Source organism: Sceloporus occidentalis, unplaced genomic scaffold, assembly GCF_023333645.1.
Source record: "Sceloporus occidentalis isolate IW3139 unplaced genomic scaffold, rSceOcc1.0.p SCAF_7, whole genome shotgun sequence".
Taxonomy (NCBI): Eukaryota; Metazoa; Chordata; class Lepidosauria; order Squamata; family Phrynosomatidae; genus Sceloporus; species Sceloporus occidentalis.
The window spans coordinates 4,288,534-4,307,028 of NW_028316987.1; the positions used below are offsets into that span (position 1 = coordinate 4,288,534).

The window sequence follows — 18,495 nt, forward strand, 5'->3', positions numbered from 1 at the left end:
TGAAGTTGCTGGTTATAGAACAGCTTTCACTGTGCTCTTTTCTAACAAGAAACCTCTTTGCTTTGGCAGGTCCACTCTGGACTGCTGAATAAAGGTGCTGCTGTTTCTTTCCTGTCATTCATTTTTACTTGCTTCCATATTTTTTTTAAAAAAATAAAAACAAAACATTGCTTCAGACACTTTGAGAATAGACTTTCCTTGTGGTCCTGCTGCAATTCTTCCTGTTAAGCTCTGTAGCAATTGTTAGTAACAAGCTGTGGAGAGCTATAGAATGCCCAGGCCAGCTCTTAAGAACTTTATATAACTAAATGACTAAATATTTTGGTGACCTGTATTTAAAATATCATGGCACTATATGTCTTAATATCTTTTTGGTCTAAGGCTTTGCAATAATAATTTTTTGAAATCACAGTACAGTAGAGTCTCGATTATCCAACATAAACTGGCGGTCCCATAGGTCGAATAGCCGAAAATGTCGGATAATCCGGAGGGTCATAGGAAAAGCCTAGCAATCACTATGAAAAGCCTTGAATCACTATGAAAAGCCTTCCAATCATTATAAAAATACAAATTGCAAAAATTTTTTGCTTGGAGCCCTTTCCAGCTGAGGGCGTGGCAAGGGCTCCAAGCCATGCCCACTGACCTATCCGACATCGGATAATCTGGAATGTTGGATTACCGAGAGTCAGATAATCGAGACTCTACTGTATTATGTATTGCTGGATACTAAGCTGCCTATGGGGTTAAGAAAATAATTGTGCAAAGATTAATCTGAAAAAAGAACCTGACTTGTGGCAGGCAAGTCTGGGCTACTTGGATATTATTGCTGCCTTTTATCCTTGTGCCTGCATTAACTCTTTATAGGTTATCATATCTGTTTATTTTTATTATTATTATTATTTTGTCTTTTTGAACTGTCTTTGAAAGTACATATCAGTTGCATGGGTTTGCTAGGAAATCTTTGATCCTCCAAATGTTGATGAACAGCTGTTTCCATCACACTTCACCAGTGACTAAGGTTGATGGGAATTGGAGTTCAGCAACATCTAAGGACACAGACTACCCAGCTCTGCTGTATGGGATGCTGCTTTTATATGTTGAATGGTCATCAGTTGATGAAATTTAAGTGGATCTGAGCTAGAAATCCATGACTGCTCCCCATCCATGCTTGGAAACAAAACACTTGTGATGTCTGCCTATACCTGTCAGACAGCCCAACGTTCTGTGTCCCTTTGAAGTTTTCCTGTGTCACATTCCATCCACTCTTCCGAGTAGTGGTTAAACCTGTAAGAGGGGTAGCATCTGATCCCATCTTGATTAAGTCTGTCATTTCCTCATAGCACCTACTGTATCTCTAATACTTTCTGTACAAACTGAGTAGCTAAACGTTACCAGTAAATACGGAGACATATTACTAGACTAATAGAAGAAGGAATGAACATCCCTATATAACAAGGATGGGAAACCTTTAGCTTTCCAGATATTTTGAACATCATTTCTTCTCATCCCTACCCAGTGGTAAGAGACTATGGGAGTTGACGTTCAAAACATGTGGAGAAAAGACAGAGGTTTCCCACTTCTGCTCACAAAGTATGTCGAAGTCTTGACACTGAAAAGAAGTTGCTTTCTGGGGCCATGAGCATGTGGGCTACAGTAGTGCACCGTTCCTTCTGTATTGTTTACATGTTCTAGGGCTTCAGTTCCATTTTCTGTATTCATGCCAAGATAGTACAAAGGTGGTGGAAGGTCAAGTATTAAAATGGAAAAATTTTTTGTTAAATTGTATGAATCATGCTCATTTAGATAATGCACATAACCTGTAGTACAATTTGGGGTCAGAGGGAACACAGCTAGGATGCTTTTCTTCTGAGCCTGTCCAGTCCACCACATAATGGCATACTCACAATGACATTGCATAAAGAGGCTGCAGTTACATGCAGGCTATTATTTCTTCATTTGTGTGACTAAAAGTACACAAATTACACACTAACTCCCTCTCTAGCTTTAACCAGTTCCTTTAAACTATACTAACTGAACTCAAGTTGATTTGAAGGTGTGACGCTACTACCATCCCTGTTTTGTTTTGTGTCTGCTGTAGCTGAAGTAATATTCCTTTATGTTTAAAATGAAGACTTCAACATTTTTTATATTTCTTGGACTTGAGCCAACACAACAGTTACCAGTTAATGTAACATTTCTTGTCCTGTGTTTAAACAGCTGACTTTCCATACAAAGGTTCTTTTTTTCTTTTGTTTTCCTGTAAAACATGTAACATAAAATTAGCTGGGACAGAAACAAACTGTTCTGCTATTTGCATATAATACTGTAAGGAAATGGAAGATTGGGGTGTAGAATATGCTTGAATAGAGATTCCCTTACTAGTTTTATGCAAATTAAAATGTTAAATTCTATTACACTATGTCCTTGGTTGCTTCCTGTTATCCAAAGGAAAGACTATTTCGATAAACATACAGTTGCTACACTTCAAGGGAGAAAATTTGATTCTAATATGATTTCTCTGAGGTTGATGAAACTGAGATTGCTTTATACATCTTGCTGTTGTTCCTTGAAACGTAAATGTGTGACAGGGAAGATTGTATCTTATTAATTGAAGAATTATTTTATGACATAGTGTAATCTTGGATGCAAATAGCCTTGATTGTTTATCTCTTTGGAATGAAATATGATAACCAACTGAGGCATGGGTCACTCTGCCTTTGCTCTGTTTGTGGTACATTAGAGTCTAAAGTATCATAGGGTTGGCTTGTTGCTTTTTTTCTATTATACAGTGCTGAACAGCTGAACACCGCAGACATTTTAGCTACACATGTCTTTGTCCTGAGCAGATCCAGGCAGTTTGCAAGGATGTATAGGAAAAAGGAAAAGCAGCCCATATAGCGGCAGTTATTTGTTTGTTTGTTTCAAAATTAGGACCCACCTTGAAATAAAATCTACGACAAAGGACCTCATTTTATTTTGCAAGAATACATAACAATCTTTCAGTGAGTATTTTCCCCTCAAGGATGACCAGGTAGAAAAAGAAGACAGTGCAAAAGTTGTACAGAAGAGCAAATTCCATCAGTTGTTTTTCATCCACACAATGAATAAAGTTGTACTTGTTGAAATTTCCTCTTTCACTGTTGCAGATATAGGATGGTTGTGATGCCGCTACTGCAAGCCTTATCTCATGTTGGAGTGTGGTTCAGGTGGAACGATGGGAACTTTGCAAATATTGCTTTCTTGGTGAAATTGCTGACATCTGAGGAACAGCTAATAGACTGTGGGGCTAGTAGAGAATTTTTGAACAACTTCCTCATTGGAAATCAGTGAACCATCTGTTGATTTAGTCAGCTTTTTAGAGACTTGCCATAAAGAAGGTAGAGACAGAATATGTTGTGCTTTTCTCACATGTTAAAGGCTTGCTAAGCTTGGACTAGAGAACCAATGTGGTGTAATGGTTTGAGCATTGCACTACAACTCTGGAGACCAGGGTTCCAAATCCTCCTCAGTCAAGGAGGTCACAGGATGACCTTGGATCAGTCAAACCTCTCAGCCTTGAAGACAAAGGCAAACCTCCTGAACAAATCTTGCCAAGAAAACACAGTGATAGATTTGCCTTAGGTCACCATAAGACAGAAATGACTTGAAGGCACACAGCAAAAATAAGAAGCTTGGGCTATTATGAGAGCTGTTGAGGCCTTTCACAAAGGAGAAAATGAACCTGGGTGAGGAAAAAAGCATGGGAATTCGGAACCCACTGCAGGGTACACCAAGCCTGTTTCCAGTAAAATCCCATTTTGAAGATTTGGGGAGAAATAAGGCACAGGGGAACCAATGCATGTTTTAAAGGGGAATTCTACTCCCAGAAGCTTTCAACACCGAAGGTTATCATTGAACCAAAGAGGAAGGATAAGGGACATTCTGGAGGAATCTGGGAGGAATGTGAAGGCTACAAGAATGACCCTAGGGACCACATGATTCTTATTCCTGCTATAGCTTGTTTATTCAGATGTAGTATTAATGCTAGAAATGTAATTTATACCAAAAGAAGCTGAAATCTGAATCTCTGAACTCCAAACTATGGTGCTGATACAAAATTGCATGCTTTCTATATATAACTCGGCTAGGCAATGCTGGGTAAGGATACTGTAGGCATGTACCTTAATTGTGCAATCTCGTCCTGTTATCACTGTAAGAACCACACACTGTAGTTTTTAAGAACTACAAAGCTAATATTGCAAAGGGCATGTGATCAATTATGGCAGTGGTTCCCATCCTCCTTGTGTTTTGAACTTCTGCTCCTAGAAGCCCCAGCCAGATTGATCAAAAGTCAGGAATTCTGGGAGTTAAAGTCCAAAACATCTGGAGGATCAAGGTTTGGAGAGTGCTGAATTATGGCAATCAGATTTAATGATCATTAGGTGTCATACTAATACGATTTGATTACACTAATTCCACATCTAAAATTTGAGATTTAATTCAGACTCTTTAGTTGGCCTTTAGAGAAGAAGATACCCAAATAAAGTTTTCACATTGGACAAACTGTGTGAGAAAATCTAACCTTAGGCATTTTGACTACTCCAGTTCTCCAGATTAATAGAAGTCTGCCAGTCATAAGGTTAAAGTAGCAAGAACTATTGATAACTGTTACTAAAGTTTGAAAACCGACTTTATGTGTTTATTCTCTGAGCTGATAAAATGCCACCGTTTGGGTTGTTAATTGTTGTTGTTGTTGTTGTTGTTGTGTGTTTTCTTGTTTCTGACTTGTGCTAACCCTATTATGGCATTTTCTCAGCAAAAAATGTTCAGAGGAGGTTTGACATTGCCTTCTTCTGAAGCTGAGAGCATGTGACTTGCCCAAGGTCACCCAGTGGGCTTCATGGCTGAGCTGGGAAATGAACCTTGGTCTCCAGAGTTGTAAACCAACACTCAAGCCACTACATATTTTGGCATCAATCCAAAGATTGCAATCAATATGTAGAAATTAGTTTTATTTATGGAACTTCTGTTCAGTATGCACAGATGAGGAAGTGTTCACTAATAAGGCAACATGGTATTTATTCAATGTCCATTTCTGTATGAAACCGTTACAGTGGTGAAAAGATGCAGTTTCCAATCCAGAGATCCAGTTGAAGCCTGTGTATAAGCCTGTGTGCTGCTTTCAGTGACTCTGGGACAAAACAGTTTATCTCACCAAAATCATCCTAAGAACTAGAGTGAAAAGGAAAAAAAATTACTGTTTATACATAATAGCGTGTGAAAATCCTGAAATAGTCCATGGTCCAAAACACACTGCAGAAATAATCTAGTTTGAGAACACTTTAACTGCCCTGGCTCAGTGCTAGGGCATCCTGGGAACTGCAGTTTATTGTTGCCTCAGAGCCCTCTGACAGGGAAGGCTCAATGTCTCACAAAACTACAGTTTCCAGAATTTCCTAGCATTGAACCATGGCAGTTAAAGTGGTCACAAACTGGATTATTAGTGCAGTGTCTTTTGCACCCATATGTTTCTTAGATGGGATATGAGAATTAGTAGCTTCTCACAGGAACACAGACGTCCTTTTAATAAAGAGCAGGATTTCTGATAGGCCTGGTATGGACAAAGTTTGTAACCTTACAGCATTTTAGAGGCTCTCTTAAATTTAGGACAGACTAGGGCCTAGGCATTCCTCAGTAAATGTACAGAAACAAACCAAAAAAAGCCTGCAACTTTCAGTATACTGAAATAGTTTGGGCAAAGACTACGCCCTTGGTTTAATGACCTGTTTACCTTATCTTTCTGAAACATGTGGTATTGAATTAGAAGGCTCAGCAAAACCAAAGATACTTTTAGGGCCTGAAATGCTGCCTTACTGAACTGTCCCCCATGATTTAAGGGTAGAGGTAGGTTTGTTTAACATGCCACCCTCTGCTTAGAACCCTGTAATCTAGTGTTCTATGTGGCAGAGTTTGAATTCTGTAGTTAGCCATTAGCAACATGATGTTTTCCAGCTGTAGCAACCTTTTTCAAAGGACCTATTTTTGTTTCTTTGATTTCCAGGTCTGTCACAGCAACAGTGAATTGGAAACTGCTTATATGCTATAGGTACTTAGCTGGAAAATTCTGATGTTATAAACAAATTTGGTGGAAAAATAATAGAAGAGCACTTCCACTGTTCATCTGTGGTAACATTTTGAGTCTCTCGAGAGGCAAGAGAAAATTTAGAATTGCTGAGTGCATATATGCATTAGAAACTTAAGCTTCCAAGCTGGGTTCAAGAGTTATCTTAAGAGTATTTTTGATACTAGTACAAATATGTCTGCCTTAGTTTGCTTAAGCATGAATAAGGATAGTAGTTAGGACAATACACACAAAAATTGATTCATTTTATGGGGGTGGCGGGTTTTCCCACTTAGAACTTCAGAAATTAATACAATTGTACTTGAAGGGTTGAAAGAACGTATACTTGAGCTAGTGGTGAAGGTTGGAGCAGTGCCATTGTTGAAAATACAAAATGTTGTTGTATTTGCAATGGGTTTCCCAGATACACAGCTTATTAGCCCTTGTGTTCATACATTTAGAAGGGATCTGATGGAGTTTTGTTAAGTTGCATGTTTTATTTGTCTGAACCAGTTACATTGAATTTGATAGACTGAATTTTCTAGCTCAGGAGTGGGACCCTGTTCTTCAGTTCTTAAAGTATAATCCCTGAGTCCTGCCTAATGCTGGCTGGGACTGTTGGAAGTTGGAGTAACAACAGCATCTAAGACGGGACTGCTAATCCTTACCATTGCCATATATTGACTTGTCTTTTTACTGCCAAACCTTGAAGTGGGTGCTGTCCTTCCCTTCCCTTCCCTTCCCTTCCCTTCCCTTCCCTTCCCTTCCCTTCCCTTCCCTTCCCTTCTGAGGCTTTTGGAATATGATGGTCCTGGAGAACTTAAAGGACTGAGACTAGAAGGAGAAAATGATTGGGGAATTAGTAGGGCCAGTGCAAGAACCTTCCTTAACATACGCTTATACAATATTTGAGCTGGAGTTTTCCAGGGGTTCCTTCCCCTGGTTCAGGAAAAACACAAGCTTTTGGGCTCTTCAAAATTCTTCCGCAAAGGAGAGATGGTAAACAAAGCCATGGGAGGGCTAGTAATTTTCAAAGTCATTATCTGTTGGCCAACAAACCAGTTTTAGCATTTACATTTCTACCAGGGGCAAGGCATTTGTAAAACCACTGGGTCTTAATTACCCATTCACTACCAAGGAGCTGCCCTAAAATGAACAGGAGGAAGGTTGGATTTTTTAGTACAGTATTCATTAATACATTTGCCGGCTGGTTCCCATCTGATCTTGGAAGCTAAGCATGTACTTGGATGGGAGACTGCCAATGTATGGAATGGGAGATAGGAAACAGCCAATGGGCTGTACTTGGATGGTTAGTACTTGGATGGGAGACATCCAACGAATGCCAGGTGATGTAGGCTATATTTGAAAGGAACTGGCAAAACCACCTCTTGAATATTCCTTGCCTAAGAAAATCCTGTGAAATTCATGCAGTTACCATAAGTCAACAGGGGATTTGAAGTCACACATAGACACAGAAACACAAACAAAATAGCAGTAAGTTTTTGTGTGTCTTCCACAACTTTAGCAACTTAGGTGAACATGTCATAGGGTTTTCTCAGGCCAGAACCACATGGCCAGAAGGAGGAGTGGCCAGCCAGTATACATAACCCTTCATACTCAAAATACCAACAACAACATTTTGACTAAATGCAGATCTGTGACCAATATCATCCTCCCCCCCTGTATTATTTTAACACATTTCCCTGATTAAGAAGCCAGTGAGGCTTTGAAAGCTTGTAACATATATTTTATGCATTTTGGTTGACCAAAAAAAAGATATCACTGTTTTGTGGGTGTTGCATGTTCTTGTACTCAGGTTGAGATTGTGTGGTGACTTGCCCAAGGTCACCCAATGAGTTTCCATGGCCAAGCAGGGAATTGAACTCTAATCTCCAGAGTCGCTGTGGTACAGCGGTTTGAGTGTTAGACTGCACTCTGGAAGCCAGGATTGGATTTGATTCCTAGCTGGCAGAGGAGCAAATACCAACATGGCATAGTGGTTTGAGCATTGGACTACGACTCTGGCGACCAGGGTTCTATTCTCAGCTTGGGCATGAAGCCCACTGGGTGGCCTTGGGCAAGTCACCCCCTCAGAACAAACCTTATCAAGAAACCCCCCATGACAGGTGTTCTTCTTGGGGGTCTCCACAAGTCAGAAATGACTCGAAGACACACAACAACAACAACAACAACCACTTCCAGAATACAGTGCTTAAGACACTCCGCCAAGGCTGGGGAACTTATCAGAAAAAGATCTTCCAAATCCAGATTTTCTAGGGCTGTTGGCGACTGGAAACAGCCAAGAATGGCGCAAGAAGTTCTTGCTTGACCAGGTGATGGAAGGGCAGAGGGATATGTGTGTAAAAGACAACACCAGGTGGCCCACTTCAGAGTTTATGAGAGCCCTGTCACTTCCCCTTGCGTGGCTTTTCCCTCCTCAACACCCCAGGCAAAGGTTGGTTTCTGCTACTTCTTTCTCTTGCTGAGAGATCTTGTAGCACCTTTTAGACTCACTGAAACAAAGATGTTGGCAGCACGAGCTTTCGTAAACTTCAGTCTACTTCCTCAGATGCATTTAGGAAGTAGACTGAAGAAGTAGGCTTTAGTCTAAGAAAACTCATGCTACCAACTTCTTTCTTTCAGTGAGTCTCAGAGGTGCTACAAGATCTTTCTACATACTCATTCTACTATCCTTGAATTCCTTTCTCTTGGTCACAGATCCAGGGGGTGGCTATGTAGGCCCTATGGCAAAAGGACAACAAGATCCCAAACCCTGCTGATGAGACATCTCCAGGACCTTCTGTGCTCCACTGCTCTGCTCAACTGCAAACTCATACTCATGATCTCTTTGAGTCCATCCATCTGCCATGTGGCCTTCCTCTCTTTCTACTTCCCTCTAACTTTCCTAGCATTACTGTTTTTTCCAGTGATTCATGTCTTCTCATGTTGTGTCAAAAGTATGACAACCCGAGTTTTGTCATCTTGGCTTCTAGGGAGATCTGGCTTGATCTACTCCAGGACCCATTTGTTGGGTTTTTTTGGCTGTCCATGGCATCCTTAGCACTCTTCTCCAGCACCACATTTCCAGTCGGTTGATTTTCCTCCTATCCTTAACCGTCTGGCTCTCACATGGTAATAGGGAATGCAATGACTTGTACGATTCTAACTTTTGTGCTCAGTCATATATCCTTGCATTTAAGGATCTGCTCTAGTTCTTTCATAGCTGGATCTGGGATCTTGTTGTCCTTTTCATGGGTGTTGTCCTCCCTCTTCTTTGAGCCCTGTCATCTTTGCAAGCATCAGACTTCAGTGCATGCAAGGGCTGTTTGTTTTTGTTTTTTCCAAAATATTTTTTTATTAATTTTCCAAATATATAAAAACACGAGTAACATAAATTTATACAGTGGCCCCTTGTTATCCACTGGGGTTTGGTTCCAGGGCCTCCTGTGGATAACAAAATCCATGGATGCTCAAGTCCCATTAAATACAATGGGATAGTAAAATGGTGTCCCTTATATAAAATGGCAAAATCAAGGTTTGCTATTTGGAATTTACAGTTTTTTTAATATTTTCAAGATGTAGATGCTTGAATCCATGGATAGCAAATCTGGGAATAAGGAGGGCCAACTGTATAGGTATTTTCCATAGTACTATATAGTGTAAACATATTTGTCAATATGTTTACATAAAATTTTATCAATATTGCTCCCTTTAATTTATCTCCAACTCTGTATTTATCACCCTATAAGCTCTGCTTTCCTTTTTCTGCGTATGATAAAAATCTTCCTGTTGTGTTTAATACCGTTCAGATTTATCTCTTCTTCCGTGTTCATATTTTGTTGATGTGTTTTCATCGTCATGCCAGTTATGTTAGAATCCATCCTTAAATTTTTACCCACAGATTGTGACAAAGCTGTTTCAAGTCATTCAAAAATTATCCCTGTATAATTTCCTTTTTCTTCCTTCACATTGACTATTAAGGGTTCCCAAGTTTTATAAAAGCCTGCCATTGACTTTCTTCTCATAAGAAAGGTTGACTTATCTCTATTTCCATATAGTCATACATTTTAAGTAACTGTGCAAAGGCTTGTTTGCAAACGAGCTTCTCCAGCTCCAGGACCCAAAGGGTGCTTTCCTGCTCTCTTCCCTGAGATGTCCTTAAGAGATCCCAGGATCTTCTGGGGATGCTCTTGCTGGTCTTCCCCCCCTCCTTGATCTAAACCCAGGCGGTTTCCCGATTGGCTGCCTCCCTTGTGACGTGGGGAGGTTGCGGTTGTCCTTATGTCTTTTCAAGCACCCGGTTTAGTTTCCGTCTCCTTCCAGACAACACCAGGGAAAGGGGGGGATCGATCGCGGGCTATCTCTGGCGCAAAGAGGGAGAAGCCAAGGAGAGCCGGCTCCTGCTTGGGGGCTCCCCCCCCCCCTTTCCAAACCGATCCTCCTTTCGAGGAGAGGAAAGGGGGGAAAACAACAAGAAAACCGATCCTTGCTGTCAAAGGAAGGGGGAAGCCTCCAGAGAGCAATGCAGGCAGCAAAGTTGCAAGTCTGATCTGAAAGTAAACCCTTTCCCCTTCCTCTCCTCCTCCTCCTCTAACAGCCAGAATCGAGGCCAAGGAGGCAGGTGAGTCTGCTGCACTCTTCTTTGTGGGATTGGGGAGAAAGGGCTTCAGAGGAGCCAAGGGCAAAGGGGACACCCAAGAAGGGATGGGAAGGTTGCACGGGGCCCCTTTCGTTTAAGGTTGCATGGAGTCTCCTTTAGTTAAAGGAGAAGGGGGGGGGGTCCAAGGGCTGTGGAGGGACAAGAGAAGATGGGGAAGCAAGAAACGGGGAGATGGAAGAATGGTTTTGGACCCTTGGAGTTAACAGATGAAGGGAGAAAGGGAGATCTATGGAGGAATAGAGTTTGGGAATCACTGATCTAAAGCAGGGGTTCCCAAACTTTGGTTCTCCAGATGTTTTAGACTTCAACTCTCAGAATTCTTGACTATTAGCCAAGCTAGCTGGGGCATCTGGGATTGAAGTCCAAAACACCTTGGAGGACCAGAGTTTGGGAATCACTGATCTAGACGCACTGACTCCCAAACCTTCGTCCTCCAGATGTTTTGGACTGCATCTCCCAGAATGCTTGACTTGGTCAGACTGGTTTGGGATTTGAAGTCCAAAACAGCTGGAGGACCAAAGATTAGGAACCACTGGTTCTAGAAGATGGCTTGGTGGGAAAGTGGGAATGGAGGCCAGAAAGGGAGGACTGGGATTCAGGGGGTGATTAGACAGGGATTGGTACTGGGTTGGGGTAAGAGAGACCAGAGGTGCAGAATTTAATCTGGGACTATTTGCTTGTCTCTCTCAGTGTCAGAAATGTGTGGGCTCCCCTCTATGCAGAGCAATGTGCAGCGGAAATTTCCCTTTTGGAGTAGAGTCATAGGTTATAGATAGAGGAGGTGGTGGCAGTGATCCAGAGTCTGGCTGTCTCTGGTCATTCGAGGATATGTGTGTTGTGTGTGATTATTCAATACCTTTGGCATTAGCCTGCTATAGGTTAGAACAGAGGTATATATCAGATTTTTCCCTGAGGCCTTTCCTGGCCTGACCCTTGTCCGAATGCCATCTAGTCAGCCAGGAATTTCCATGTCCAACTTGCATTTTGGTGTTTTTTTTAGAGTGATGACAGAACGTTTCCCCCCCTTTTTAATGAATTTTTGTTTTGCTGTGGCAGCTTAAAACAATCCTTTTCTTTCTCATTATTCCACAGGAGTGTGCATGCATGAATGTGTGTGTTTCTGTGTGTGCGCATGTATGCACATGTCCACTTATAAACAAGGTATGGAAGGTCAGGAAGCCTAACATTTGCAGACAGGACCTGTCCCCTTGTCAGGAAGCATAGATCACTGTTTTGGTTTGAGGAAACTCTCTGTAACTCCTGAACAGAGAACAGGAGGCACCAAGAAGGTAGTTGTCTCAAGATATATCTTGCACTCTCAGGTGTTTTGGACCACAAGTTCAATCTGCCAGAATCAGCACAGCCAGTGGTTGTGGGTGATGGGGCTTGTAGTTCAGAATATCTGGAGGATCCCAGATAAGAGGAGGCTGGGTGCATGACACAGCAGGCTAAGCTGATTTGGGGCTTGTCAATACAAGTACATAGAAATTCAGAGACATAGCCATGTTAGTCTGGGAAACCAGTATGCAAAGGGACCTTGTAGCATCTTTGAGACTAACTGAAAGAAAGAAATTGGCAGCATGAGCTTTCGTAGTGTTGAGCCTACTTCCTCAGATGCATGTTACTAGGTGGAAAGTTGCTTTGGGACTCTAAATGGGCTGCATTGAGTTCCAGAGGGGAAAGGTGCTATGTTGATGAAATAAAAAAATAGGCTGCAAAAGGGCCAGGAAAATTTGGGCCAGAAATCATTTGCCAAGACAGCAAAGTAGGAAAAGTTACATTTTTATGTACAGTATAACTCTCAGTCTCCCAGCCACTGTGTCCGTGTTATGTTTACATAAATAAATGCTACTGGGGAAGTTGGGTATAGCAGTTAATAGTCCAAAATCCAGAAAGAGGCATCAATATCTAGGAAGGCTCTAGGACCAGAACTTAGGAAGATTAGTAAAGAGAACAAGGAGAGTAATGTGTTTAGGGTATTGATACTGTTGGTGGCACTTTGTAAGTTTAGCAGGAAAGCCTGGAAAAATACATTGGCAGGTTGGGCTGGATCAGGAAATTACATAGTTGCTCCTGTAGGTTGGAAGAAATCCGGTGAGGTGGTGGGATTTGGAGAATGTCTACTGAGAAAGCAAAGCAATGCTTCCTATGTGGTAGGAGAAGAGGCAGCCGAGAGAAAGGATTTGGCACAATTCGTCATTTTCTAGTGCTTATTCTTGTTCTTGTTGTGTGCCTTTAAGTCATTTCTGTCTTATGGCGATCCTAAGGTGACTCAATCATAGGGTTTAATTACAAGATTTTTCAGAGTGGGTTTGCCATTGTCATCCTCTGAGGCTGAGAGAGTTTGATTGTCTAAGCCTAGGTCAGATAGTGGATTTATATGGCTGAGCCAGGATTTGAACCCTGCTCTCCAGAGTCCTAGTCCAAACTTAACCACTTGGCTTAAACCACTGTACCACACTGGCTCTCATACAGTACTTACCTATTTCTAAACTGTGCTGGATGTTACTCTTAAGCACATGTTATAGTTGGGGAACTGGGGCAAAAAGTGGTTCATTAAAGAGTAAAGGCTAAGCAAAACTTTGAACATAATACCTTCCAGGTTCACACCAAACACTTCGTTAATGAAGCCCTCTGAGTGCCTTTTGCCAGTATTATGCACAGGGGTGCAAGGGAAATATGTTTATATCATATCAGTTTCTACTTCTGTCATGGTAGATACAAGTAGAAACCAACTCTCTAATTTGGCCTTTGGACTACAGACAAGATGATGTGTACTCTGCCTCGTTCTTTATAGGATACTGTGTGTCGGTTCCCTCTCCGGAAAAAAAATAGGATTCTGTAATGTTAGTCTACCATGCAAACTGAAGAAATTTACACTTTGCCTTATTTTATATAACCTATTTTTCTCTTGAGGCATAGTCCAGAGGTATACAAAAAAGTGGACTATTGGGATTCCATATTGGGATTGCAGTAGCAGCTCTTCAGAGAATCCCCATCTACATGGCCATTGGCCATGCTGGATGGGGGGTACTGGAGTTGTAGTACCAAAAAAATAGCTTCTCTATTCTGGCGATAGCCATAAGACATAGTCATTGTTTCCAAATACCTTATTTTAGACCAGACTTTCTCCGACGTAGTGCCCTCCAGATGTGTTGGACTTCAACTGTTACTAGATGTGGCTAACTAATATCCAGGAATTCTGGGAGCTGACATCCAAAGAGCATTAGGTGAAAGACGCCCTAGATTCTGACCTGGATCTGGTGTAAGTGTATGGTAAAATTGTGGACTGATGCCAGGAAGGTAAAATGATTTATGATTATTATTTCTTACCTGCCTCTCCCTACGGATCAGGGCAGGGAACAATATGAGATTAAAATGCAACAACAGATTAGATACAGAACACTAATTAAAGACACATGGCATCATTTTTCTAATACCAAATAGTTGCCAACACATTCACACTTATATCATCTTAATAAGTACTACCTTAATCCTCCTTGATACCTCTGTGCTCTTGCACATCTTTCCGAACTAGGTCCCAATTTAACTTCCTCATTGGTCAGTATCTTCTCATCTAATTGACCTTGGCATATCCTTTATCAGTTACCCCACCTTCTCCACCTTGATGTATGCAGACAACAATGACTTTGCAAGGTTCTCATCCGCATTCTTATAGCTTGTCAGAGCAGAAGAGAGGAACATTAAATTTAGGGCATGTTTTGAAAGAGTGGTTTAGACACCTTCAAATATAGCCTTACAGAAACCCTCCCCAAACAAGTGAACTATTTTTTTCTGGATGAAGGATCTTCCAATCTAAATACAGGTTTGTCCATACAAAGCCTTATTTCATGCCGTTTTAAGTTTTTTTTCCCCCTTGCTTGCTTATTTGTTCTTCTTCCTTTGGCTTCTCTCTTTCTTTTCTCTGGATTAGGTGATTTTCCCTTCTGAGAGACTCCCACAGACCAGCTGCCATCAGGCAAATAATGTGTTTATCTGACAGTGGGGAAAAGGGATTTCAAACTATGCCAGTTCTTTTAAAGAAAAATCAAAAGTGAAACCTAAATTTAGAAACTACCTAAATACCTTTTTGAATTCCCTCTAAATTAAAGCTGTTCGGTTAAAATGAAGCAAACATTCCTTTCAGAGTTCTATGCCCTTCTCAACAAAGTGAGTGTACATTAAGGTTGACACTAGGTCTAGAATGGCAAGCCAGAAGGTGATATTTGCTATACAAAAGTGTGCCGGTGTCCTGCTTTTAGTTCTACCTGACAAGGTTGTTAGGGGGATTAATAAAACAGGAATGGCAAATTGATTTATACATGGGAAAGTGCTGTGCTTGGAAGAAATGATCTTTCAATAGCAATCAGTTTTCAGTGTTTCCTCATTCTGTTTGTGACCAAGATCATCTTCTCACAGAGGTGGTAAACCTGTATAGGAATGCATTTCTGACTATATGTAAAAGGCTTGTATGAATGGATGCTCCTTGTAATAATATGTATATTCCATATAAATAGAAGGCAAGGTGAAGTCTCAGCACTATTCTGCCTGGCATTCTAACTTTCATTGTGGGTTTTTTAATATGAATCCAGGCAAAAACGCCATGTTTATATATGGCATGCTACCAAATGTCAGCTGCTGAGGAACATAAATAAGAAAAGATGATTGCTTTTATGTCCCATGCCTAGGCTTCTAGGGGGCATTTGACAGGCCAATGTGAGAAGCAGGATATTGGTTTATTATTATAGTTTATTATATTTGTTACTACATTTATATCCTACGTTTCCTCCCTTGATGTCAAGGTGGCATAATACATGGATCTCCTCTTCCTCACTTCATTGTCACCACAGTCCTGTGAGATAGATCAGCCTGAGAGAGAGTGGCTGGATAAAGGTCACCCAGTGTTTTTCCTGGCTAGCTAGGGACTTGAACCTGTATGTCCTAGTCCAAGAGTCTGGCTGATACACATACAGGGGCTTCTGGATCTAAGTACTTCCACCCACCATAGCTGAATTAGTTCAGATCAGTGGGGAGAAGTAAAATACCATGCTTGGAGGTGCTGGTGGTGACAGCAAAGCCTGCCCTTCTCTTCCCAACAAAGTTGGCCTCTCGAGACAGGGATTCTGTAAAAAGGCACAATGTGTGTTTCTGTACATAGAAAAGGCACTGCACCCACATTCTCCCTCCAGAAAACATTTTTCTAGTCCTGGTTATCAGCCTCCTTGGTCAGATCTTGCAAACTCAGGGAAGCCATGCCTTCCTCAGTTGAATGAAACCACTTGTAATTGTGCCGTCCTCTTTCCCTATTGCTTTCTATCTTACCAAACATTTTTATCTTTTCCAGTTAGTCACATAATCTCATAACATGTCCAAAGAATAACAGCCTCAAAGAGCTAGTGTGGTGTAGTGGTTTGAGAACTGGACTCTGATGACCAGGGTTCGAATTCCTGCTCGGTCATGGAAACCCACTGGGTGACACTCCCTCAGCCTTAGAGGAAAGCAAGGCAAACCTCCTCTGAAGGACTCTTGCCAGGAGAACCCCATGATAGGGTTGCCCTAATTTGGAAACTCCTTGAAGACACACAACAACAGCAAGTGCTCATTGAGGATAGGGTAGGACACAGTATGGTATCTTACATTATACTGAATACAGCTATGGCAAGGCAGTCAAATTTGGGGCTCAAACAAACTGATTTGACTGCTTCTTTGAAGGGAGAGGGAAGCCCCATGGTTGCTGACTCCTGTCCCAGGTTTGCCACTTCCTTTAATTTTCTTCCACCTCCCCAGCCTTGCCAGTTTCTCTTTGTATTTTGTGTACTTCCTTTGTTTCCAGTGCAGAGACTGAGAATAGGTTTGTGGGGAAAATGTTAAGAACCCTGAAAAATAACCATCAGCCGTGCTCAGTCTGGTGCCTTCCAGTTATTTCCACTTCTCAATACTGCTGGCCATTGCCCAAGATGGAAGGTGGGGTCCAAAACATCTAGAAAGCACCAGCTTGGGGAAAACCGGTCTATCTAGTCTAGTCCTGCTTCAGTAAGTATGTATGCCATGGCAAATGGGGTGCCACAATCTAGTGAGAATGGTAGGTGGATGGCATCTCAACCTGAAAGCTGCAAAATTAATCAGGGGGCGGGGGGACAGTGTGGGGTTGTTTGGCAGCAATGAGGTGAAGGTACCAAAAAGCAAATGCCAGTAAGGAGGATTTGTGGGCTTGTCAGGTGAGGAACTGTAAGCTACACATATTGGCTTTGGGAGCCAAAAGTCATAGGCTCCCAAAGAAGGAGACCGGATATCATAATGGCAAAGGAGGATAAGATGTGGGCCATTATAAAATAAAAGCTGAAAACACATAAATATAAATTCATACTTTTTAGTCATGCTCAGAATGAAGGACATTTTGGAATTCCTCCTGGGCAGAAGGCTGAAATGTAAGATGTCCTGGAAAAAGAGGATATCCGGTCACCCTGCTCCCAAAACAAGCATCTTGTTTCTACACATTGGTCAACCAGATAGCTCTGGGAATATCAACAGCCAGAAAGGAAAGCAATAGTACGCTCCTTGTATATCTCTATTAACAATGTTGTTTTGTTTGCCTTCAAGTTTTTTCTGACTTATGGCAACCCTAAAGGGTTTTCTTGACAAGCTTCTTGAAAGTGGGTTTGTCACTGCCATTCTCTAAGGCTGAGAGAGTGTGACTCACCCAAGGTCACCCAATGGGTTTCATGGCTGATCAGGGATTTGAACCCTAGTCTTCAGAGGCATAGTTCAGTGCTCAAACTACTAAAGCATGCTGGCTCTAATGTGCTGCCTTTTAATGACACTCAAAAACTGTTCCCTGAAGCATCCATTTTTCTGTGGCTAGCGGTCAGAGTTGCATGCTAGAGGGAGTTGCATGCTTGCTGCTACTGTTCTCATGCTCCGTGTAAACAAAATAATTGTTGACTCATCTCATGTCTTCCTCTTCTAGACTTTTTTTTAAAGAGTCAGGATCTCTTACTTCCCTTCCTCTCCACCAACCCAGGTTTCGCTGTGCCAAATGTTGCCATGACTCAGCTGAGCCGTGCAAAACAATTCACTCATGTTGAGTCTGTGTTTGGCCTGCAAGCGTTGCAGTTGTTCACCATAGGTTAAGCGGGGACACACAGCCGCTTGCGGACACTGTGTGTTCCTATGTGTCTCTCACCACAGAGATAGCTAGATGAAAACAGTCACTTGACAGGAAGACATTCTGAAATTGAAGCATCTTTTATGCTCAGAGCACAGAATGGCAATTTTACCCTTGCTTCCTCAGATCAGCAAACAGCTTCATGCTGAGCTGTGTGGAAGAATTTCAATGAAGAAGCAGCAAATCCCAGATTCTGTAGGATAGAGTGACAGCAGTAAAACAGGTATTGAACTGCTTTAATTCTGCAGTGTGGATACATCCCAAGTGATCTTCATCTGGCCTTATAATTTAGTCAGGACAAATTTTGCAGTGACAAAATAAGAAGCAGCTTTATATGTGGGACGTGGGAGCTCTGTGTGCAAGTGGCAGTCCAGGCTGGCCCAATACAAAAACAGCAGGCTGTAAAGGCTGAAAAGTGTTCATGGTTTCAAATGTTGCTGCTGCTGCTGCTGCTGCTTACTTTCTTTTTTAAAATACTGCCAGGAATAGGAAGAGGTGTTTGTGTGATTTTCTGTCTCATGTGCCAAAGTAATGTGGCTGGTTGGTTTTGGCTACTTACCATTTTGTCTG

The 18,495-nt window shown here is 41.7% G+C and overlaps 1 protein-coding gene across 2 annotated transcripts in view; it reads left to right on the top strand.

The window, feature by feature from the left end:
* Nucleotides 1-18,495, top strand: part of PHOSPHO1 (phosphoethanolamine/phosphocholine phosphatase 1) — a 34,704-nt gene that overhangs the window by 254 nt on the left and 15,955 nt on the right. The window contains exon 1 of one of the 2 annotated variants that reach the window (XM_089531696.1): nucleotides 10,409-10,721. The exons of the other annotated variant lie outside the window; for it this stretch is intronic. The gene's annotated coding sequence lies outside the window, so the exon portion shown is untranslated. Of the gene's footprint in view, nucleotides 1-10,408; nucleotides 10,722-18,495 lie in introns of those variants that run through there. 2 annotated transcript variants of the gene reach the window in all.